This window comes from Bos indicus x Bos taurus, chromosome 3 (assembly GCF_003369695.1).
Source record: "Bos indicus x Bos taurus breed Angus x Brahman F1 hybrid chromosome 3, Bos_hybrid_MaternalHap_v2.0, whole genome shotgun sequence".
In the NCBI taxonomy this organism is placed as follows: domain Eukaryota; kingdom Metazoa; phylum Chordata; class Mammalia; order Artiodactyla; family Bovidae; genus Bos; species Bos indicus x Bos taurus.
In genome coordinates, this window is record NC_040078.1 from 5,466,092 (window position 1) to 5,473,498 (window position 7,407).

The 7,407-nt window shown below is 40.1% G+C and overlaps 1 pseudogene; it reads left to right on the forward strand.

Moving 5' to 3' along the window:
• The first annotated feature begins 1,335 nt into the window (after positions 1-1,335).
• On the forward strand, positions 1,336-1,824 carry LOC113890392 (annotated as a pseudogene).
• Positions 1,825-7,407: the final 5,583 nt, after the last annotated feature.

The window sequence follows — 7,407 nt, forward strand, 5'->3', positions numbered from 1 at the left end:
TCCTGGGAAACCCCTCAATTCTGGACAAACCAGAATGATTGGTCACACTACTTTTAATATAGCCCCAAGTCTCACTTTTGAACCTCGCTTTGTTCAGGGTGCCATACAAGTGAAGTATTATTGTAGCTCAGATGGTTTATAAGGATGCTCAGTCTCTAAGCCACCAATCAGGAACTGAGGGGAAAAGTGGGTATCTTGAAAGTAGAAGCCACTGAACATAGCGTTACCTAGAGCTATTTTATCTAAATTATGGCACAGTTTCATGCCAGTCTCAATATCAGTTCTTTTTCAGATAAGATATTTACTTGCAGCAGCTACTGATAAGCTAGGATAAATGAAAATGACTCAGCTGTTAGCTTAGACTAACACAGCACATGCAATCATTCCAATGGCCCATCTACTGGCCAGGCCTTCATACACACAAAATTGGCTAGAACAAGCACCTTTTCGTTTTTATGGTGGGGGAAGGAAGCTATGCTCTTCCTGGGCAGCATTATCTTGCAAAGAAAGCATGGGTTGGGGGTTATACAGGCAGTCTTTCCTTGTCAAAAGGAGTGGAAGGCCGTTTATGCTTTTTTGTGTCTCATAAATCACTTGCTTCCATACTTGAAAACCTGAAGTCAAAATGCTCAGCCAGAACGGAGAGATGGTCACTTTGCCTTTGGCCGCGTGCTACCAGAGTCATTTACAGAGCAGGTACCAACAGCCCTGCTGACTGTGTGTCATGTCATCCATCATGCGAAACTAAACCAACAAGGCGTGAAGAGACGGTTGTGGGAACTCTTGTCAGAGAGGTCAGACCACTTCATCAAGGAGGCAGGGCAACGTTTAGGATAGCTGGCCAATGGGAAGGGTTGCGCAGGGCACATTTTTAACGAGGGGCTTTCCCATACTCTATAAAGAAAATCTCAGGAGGCAGAAGTTCACCTTTACTTTGGGGCACCAAACTGTATTTGAGAAAGGACTATCACTCCTAAAATACGCTACAGTCTCATTCCTCTTCCTTCCTGCTGGCCCTTTTCAATTTTTCTCTTGTTGTGAACAGCTGAAGTGACTGCCTTGTCAAGTTGAGAAATGGCACTACTTTCGAATATTATTCATATTTTACGAAAGATATACTTTGTGAAGTAGACTTGCCCACTGAGCCAGGTTCTGATACTGTAGCCCCACTGCCATAACTATCTGTGTCTTATCCTCAAGACAATCACAAAAAAACATATGTTAAGAGACAAAGTTCCGAGCCTCACCCGACCCCACCCCGCCCTGCCGACTGGCCCAGCGAACCCACCGCAGACCTGCGGACAGCCCGCGGATCTGCCCTCCTTTGAGTGCGCCATGTCTGGTTCATCCACTGTCGCTGCTGCTAAGTCACTTCAGTCGTGTCTGACTCTGTGCGACCCCATAGACGGCAGCCCACCAGGCTCCCCCGTCCTTGGGATTCTCCAGGCAAGAACACTGGAGTGGGTTGCCATTTCCTTCTCCAATGCATGAAAGTGAAAAGTGAAAGTGAAGTCGCTCAGTCGTGTCCGACTCTTAGCGACCTCATGGACTGCAGCCCACTAGGCTCCTCCATCCATGGGATTTTCCAGGCAAGAGTACTGCAGTGGGGTGCCATTGCCTTCTCCTTCCAGTGTTGCAGCTATGAAAAAAAGTGGTTCAACAGCTCTGGCTGGAGGCCGGGCTCAATCAGGTGACGGTTTCCCAGGCAGCTGCAGATATCAAACAGTTCTGTCTGCAGAATGCTCAACATGACCCTCTGATGACTGGAGTATCTTCAAGTACAAATCCCTTCAGGCCCCAAAAAGTCTGTTCCTTTTTGTAGTAAAACAAATCTTTACAAGGTTTTCCAAACCATTTTTTATAAACCAGTGATTATTCAAAGGAAAGCTAAATTTGAAACCTGTACAAAAGCCTCTTTGTAAAGTGCCATACTGTACAAACTTCTACTTTTGTTAATCCTTAATGTCTACCTCTCTGAATATTCATAATTTTCTGTTTCACAAGGATAATTATTTTATATACACTGATGGCAGCATACAATAAAATATTTAGTCTAAAAAAAAAGAAACAAATACAGTCATTGCTCATATAACACTCAAATTTATGTAGAATCCTTTGCCTGGCACATATTTAGGCTCTCAAAAGTTATTTGTTAAATAAGACGATAAAGATGGATATTGGAAGAACATAAAACTACTGCAATTACCACATGTGAGGAAATTGAATGATAAAATAGTGAAGTAATATTCTTAAGCCATGCATTTAATGGGTATTTGGTCACAAGTACCCTAGGTTCAGAGCCTAAGAAATTAACCATTTAGCTAAATCACATCCACTATAAGGTATTCTTGCCTGTAATGCTAATATATTATTACCTTGCCCTCTTTTAACAGATACCCTGAGTCTTATACAAATCCAACCAAGAAAACAGTAGAAATGTAATACATAAAGCAAACTGTAACTTGCTAACAGCTTCTAACTCCTTTTTTATTTGTAACCTGTTTTAGATAAAGTTATCCTATCTCCAGATTGGTTAGCAGAGGGTCTGGAAAAAAAAGTTTTTAATAGACATTTAACCAGAGTTATCGCTGATACTGTGGGAGATAAAATGAGTTCTCATTCAGATGATTTAATATCCATAAAGAGTTAAAATGAAATAGTTAAAATGAAAAAGAATACTCAATTTGGTGAAAATGACCCCGAAGAATTACATTCTCCAGTCTTAAACCTCAATCACCAAAAACTTATTGACCTCTATTTAGATCTACTTTGGTGATTTCTTTTACTACCTGAGGATTCCAAAAGAAAATGATCGATTCAATTATTCCAGTAGATGTAATTTACTGTAAATCAATGATCGTAGAGGGAGACTGATGAGATATGTAAGTATAAAGGTAATTGGAATTGAGTTTCTGAGTGAGAAAGGACTTCCAAATATTGGAAGGGAAAGAACTAGAATTAACGCCTTTGTTGAATTGGAATTGGAAGTTCCATGTGAATTCATGGTGTTTATAAACTTCCCTGGTGGCTCTGCTGGTAAAGAATCCACCTGCAATACAGGAGACATGGATTCGATACTTGAGTTGGGAAGATGCCCTGGAGAAGGAGACAGCTACCCACTCCAGTATTCTGGCTTGGAGAATTACATGGACTGTATAGTCTGTGGCGTCACAATGAGTCAGACATGACTGAGCAACTTTCCCTTTCACCTTCACCCTTCATAAATATATAAACATATATAAATATATATCTCACTATGTATACATATATCACACTATATTAAATGCCATTATGTATCAATTATCTATTGGTACCTACACAAAATGCACATTTAAATATGCATAAAAATGTATACATAACATACATAATGTATTAGTTTCCTAGAGCTGCTAAGCAAATTAATGATTACTAGAAAGTTGGTGCCTTAAAGTAACAGAAACTTATTTTCTAATAGTTCTGGAGGCCAGAAGTTTAAAATTAAGTTATTGGCAGGGTTGGTTCCTTCTTCATTCTCTGAAAGAGATTCTATTCTGTCATCTTCTTCTACCTCCGGTTAGCTGTCCTTAGTCATTGTCTTCAGTCCATGACATTGACATTGGCTTGTAGCCATATCACTATAATCTGTCTCCATCCTCACATGACCTTCTTCTCTCTATGTGTCTGTGGCTCTGTACTTTTTTCTCCCTTGTCTTATAAAGACACCAGTGATTGCATGTAAGACCCACCCAATCCAATATGATCTCATTTTAACTTAACAAGTTCCATCTGTAAATATTCTGTCTAAAAAAGTCACAGTCTGAGGTTCTGAGTGGACATGAGTTTTGGGAGGAGACTAACAAATTATGCACATTCCCAGCATTGTCTGGTGAGAGAGCTTGGTAATAGTGACAAAGTAATGAGCACATCGAAAGTAATGAGCACACCTAGTTTCCAGATCTTGGTTTCTAAATGCCCTTGTTAACTAAAAAGAACCAGGGATAACTGTTGAATTAAGTGATGGATAATTCAAGGTCATTATACAATTCTTTCTATTCTGGAGTCAGAAGCTGTTGATCAATGAAGGGTCAGGAAAGAAGAGGTCAAGAGTTAGAGTGCAGAGCTCTCTACTGGAAGTGCTAAACTTTGTCACTCTATCATTTTTTTGTCAACCTATCATCAGTTATTTGTATGAATATGGACAAAACACATAAGTGTGAAGGCTTTTATTTCTACAGTGAGATTAGAATTAGCTGTCTTCCAGAAGATCATAATCTCTTGAGTTCCCTTTCAGCTTTAGGAGATATGGATTATGAAACACCTCTGAAATGGAGGGGATACTGCTACCTGAAAACTGGGTTTGCTTCTTAGTGTGTCAAGCCAATAGATACAACCAAGTCAAAGATTGGGAGAAGGAAGTATTGAGTATTATTTGCAGCAAGTAAGGAGAATATCAGGGATCTTTCTCAAAGCAGTATCTCCTCAAATTGAAAAATTGGGAAAGCTTTAAGCTGCTGCTAAGTCACTTCAGTCGTGTCCAACTCTGTGAGACCCCATAGACGGCAGCCCACCAGGCTCCCCCATCCCTGGGATTCTTCAGGCAAGAACACTGGAGTAGGTTGCCATTTCCTTCTCCAGTGCATGAAAGTGAAAGTGAAAGTGATGTCGCTCAGTCATGTCTGACTCTTAGCGACCCCATGGACTGCAACCCACCAGGCTCCTCCATCCATGGGATTTTCCAGGCAAGAGTACTGGAGTGGGGTGCCATTCCCTTCTCCGAAGCTTTAAGCTAAGGGTGCATATTTATGAAAGGATTTGAACAGAGGAGAATTCAGCATAGAATTGGGGCAAAGACTGACAGAGTCCAAACTTGGGCTAATTGAAGTCAGGAGGATCAATATCACCATCCCATTCTCCACCTTAGTGGGGACTTTAGTGTGTGGGGAACTCTCAGTAGAGCAGAATACTTCTGATAATAGTTATTTGGGTGGTCTTTGAGAAAGTCCCTTCACCTTTCTGTGTTTCAGCTTCTTATTTTTCATAGGAAAAAGGTATTGTAAATCAATGATTTTCTAGCCAAAAACTTTATCATAACAAAATCTTATACCAAGTTCAAATACTTAAAAATTTTAACTAGAGCTCGTGTAGGGAAAGTGGGGATTAAAAGCTTGAAGTTGAGGGTTGAGTCAACCCTCCTAGATGAAGCTGTTAATCCCAGGGAATGACTCAGATTAACCAGTTATATTATAATTCCACTACCATCAAATTGATTTGTATGCAGTTTGGAATCGCTATAATTTTTTTTATATAAAAATGAAACGCACCTGAATTAGCTCTGTATTTCAAGTCTCATAATTTTTTTCCCACAAATCAAAACATGGTACACTTCCAAAATCAACTCTCAGAGGTTTCAAGAAAAAAATTGCATGTTAAATTCCCAGGACACTTTTATCCTATACCTAGGGTGTGCCTTAAGGGCAGGCTGAGACCTCTCCATGACCCAGCTCTGTCTGTCTCAGGGAAGAGAGGTATCTCTCTCTACTAGATAAACTTTTCCTCACAGGATTTATGGCCACCCACTTTCTGGCCTGCAGGTCAAGGCATAAATGAAAAAGAAGGTCCCGTAGGGGAATTGCTAACAATTTAATGAGACAATCAGGGTTTTGGCCCTGAGGTCAAACACCTTTGAAGATTTCAGGTTATTTCTCAGGGAAAATGTTTCTGGCTGTGGCTCCTTCAGCCACCTACATTCTAATCTCATTGTCCCTAATGGATGACATAACCATTCTTGGCAAGTCTGTTTCCCCTTTCTGAAGCCTCACCTTTCTCACATTTGAAGGAGATTGGCTCCCAATAGACTGCACTGAGGGGCTCCAGTGATTAAGAAGATAAACTTAAGCAAAGTGCAAGCTCCTTAATGAAAGGGTGTTACTGGAATATCAAGTCCTATCATGACTCACAGAGGAATGTGCCCCCAAATACAGGTCTCTGGGGAGTCATTAAGGCTCAGTCGTGTGTACCAAAGGAGGAGTGAGTGCTGAGCCTTCTTTCTAATGTATATGGTTTCACTATTATCAAGTCAACATGGCACATAATGAAGGGGCAGGGTCACCTTCACTGAATTGATGACTAGCTGTTCATCTAATACTTACGTGGTGAGAGTGGAATGTTAAGTGCTTTTTAACAGTCGCTAAGTAAACATTAAAGCATTTACATCATGGTCGTTTGTTTCTTACCCAAGTTCCTAGTAAATAAGTATGGCATTGAAGTTTAAATGGAGAATAATACTAAACTCAAACTTCTCCACCTAGGAGTTCTAGGACTAAACTGCAAGAGAAGTGATCCTTTAAGGAAGAGCAATGAATTGGAAATAAACAGAGCCTAGTTCAACTGATCCTGTGCCTGGCTTTTTCAGAGACGCTTTGCTGGGACCAGATTCCGTAAAGTAAGTGGAATTCCACAGCACCTCTGAAGCAGTGCTGTCTGTAATAACTGATCATTGAGATGGCCACGACTAAAGCAGACTAATCACATGGTGGCTTTTGCTGGTGTGGGGGGTTGGGGGGAAGGAATTTGGCAAGAAAGAATCACACACTTGCTCACTAAGAATTACATATTTATGATAAATGATTCATATATCATGTAAATAAGCTTGCAGATAGGTTCAACTTGAGCCAGACCCCTGGAGATTTTACCAGCCTTTCACATTTTCCCCAGTCTTTTCACATCTTGTAGTGTGATAGAATCAATATATTTGATAGAGACACACTTCAGTTCCCTAAATGATATAATTGAGTAAACATTTAATTAGCCTGCATTTTATTGGCTTAAACTCCTTTAACCTACATTTCCACACACTGACAAAACAGTAATAACAGATGGCCATAGCCCTGCATATGATATACAGCAATATCTCAAAGAGTCTTCTATATTTTTAAAGAAAGATTATCGTGCTGAATTCATTTTTGTTTTGTTTTACTTGTGTTTTGTGGTCTATATAGGGTGAACAAACTATGGCCCCTTGGTCAAATCTGACCTGCTGTTTTTATTAAAAAAATTTTATTGGAGCACATCTATACCCACTTATTCATGTATTGTCTAGAGCTATTTTTGCACTACAATGGCAGAGCTGAGTGATTGTGACAGAAATCATGTGCAATGCAAAGCCTAAAATATTGACGATCTGGGCCTTTTCTGAAAAAGTTTGCCAATCCCTGGCCAATACTAATTTGAAAATTAGCGTTCTTGGCGTGACCCATGTAGTAAGCAATGGTGTGCCAGAGCCTGCTCACTTCATGAGAGCTGACTGTGTACACCTCTTCTCACCTATGTATTTCATGATGTCCTGTTGGCAGCAGGAAATTAGCCAGGAAATTAGGAATGGAGAATTTACACCAATATACATCACAGATCAGATTTTCTTTTTCCACA